The sequence below is a fragment of the Atta colombica genome, unplaced genomic scaffold, assembly GCF_001594045.1.
Source record: "Atta colombica isolate Treedump-2 unplaced genomic scaffold, Acol1.0 scaffold213, whole genome shotgun sequence".
Lineage (NCBI taxonomy): Eukaryota > Metazoa > Arthropoda > Insecta > Hymenoptera > Formicidae > Atta > Atta colombica.
The window spans coordinates 14,589-15,682 of NW_017259309.1; positions in this window are offsets into that span (position 1 = coordinate 14,589).

The following is a 1,094-nucleotide window of genomic DNA, read 5'->3' on the forward strand; positions in this document are numbered from 1 at the left end:
CATAAATATTATTTGATTCATCATTTTTTTATTTATCTTATCTTCCATCTTATCTTTTATTAACTTTATTATCTCCAAAAAAACTAACTTAAATAAAAAAAAAATATCCACATTTGAATGCGGATTTAACCCATCATCTAGGGCTCGATTAACTTTTAGAACCCAATTTTTTATTATTAGACTAATCTTCTTAATTTCCGATATTGAAATTGCTCTTCTTCTTCCATTAATTTTTATCTCAATAAATTTTAATACTTTTATTATTTGTTCTCATTTTTAATTTGTAATATTGGCTTTTATATTGAATGTAATGAATATTCCCTCGAGTGAAAAACAATGTAAATTAATAATGAAAATTTTTCCCTCTTTACCACTCAACGAAACTAAACTTTTACTACTCCCTTAACAAATTATAGCAAATGTAATCAAAATTTTTTTTCTATTAACAAAAGGATATTAGTTAATATATAACATTTTAATTGCATTAAAAAATAATATTTACTATATATATCTTAAAATAATAGTTATTTTTATTTATAATCAATCCCCTAAAATCTTACCCTCTACCTCTTCAACATTCTACAGACACACTTTACAGCTAAAACCTATCCCATAATAATCATTTTTATAATTAATCCTATACCACTCTTTCATAATAATTCTTAAAGTAATATTTTACTCTTTAACTTCGAATTAAACTATTGATTTAACTTTATAATTCTAAGAATTATTTATTATTATTATTCTACTTTAATCTCTTATTACAAATTAATAAATAAATAAATTTTATTTCTTCAATCGATTAATTTTAAAAATACTATTACTTATTCTATCATTAATCATACTTAATTTGTATATTCCCTTTCCTTCCAATCCCCTCCTTTACATCTTCACTAATCTTAACTAAAACCAAATAAGAGGTATATTATTATTAATATCATTGAATATCTAACCTTCTAATTTAAATAAATAAAAATGAACTTCTAATTCATTATTTTATGGAATTTTTATCCATATTACCTTTTAAATATAGTTTTTAAATAAATAGTATTTTAAAAAAACATTATATTTCCATTACAAAAATAATTTAATTT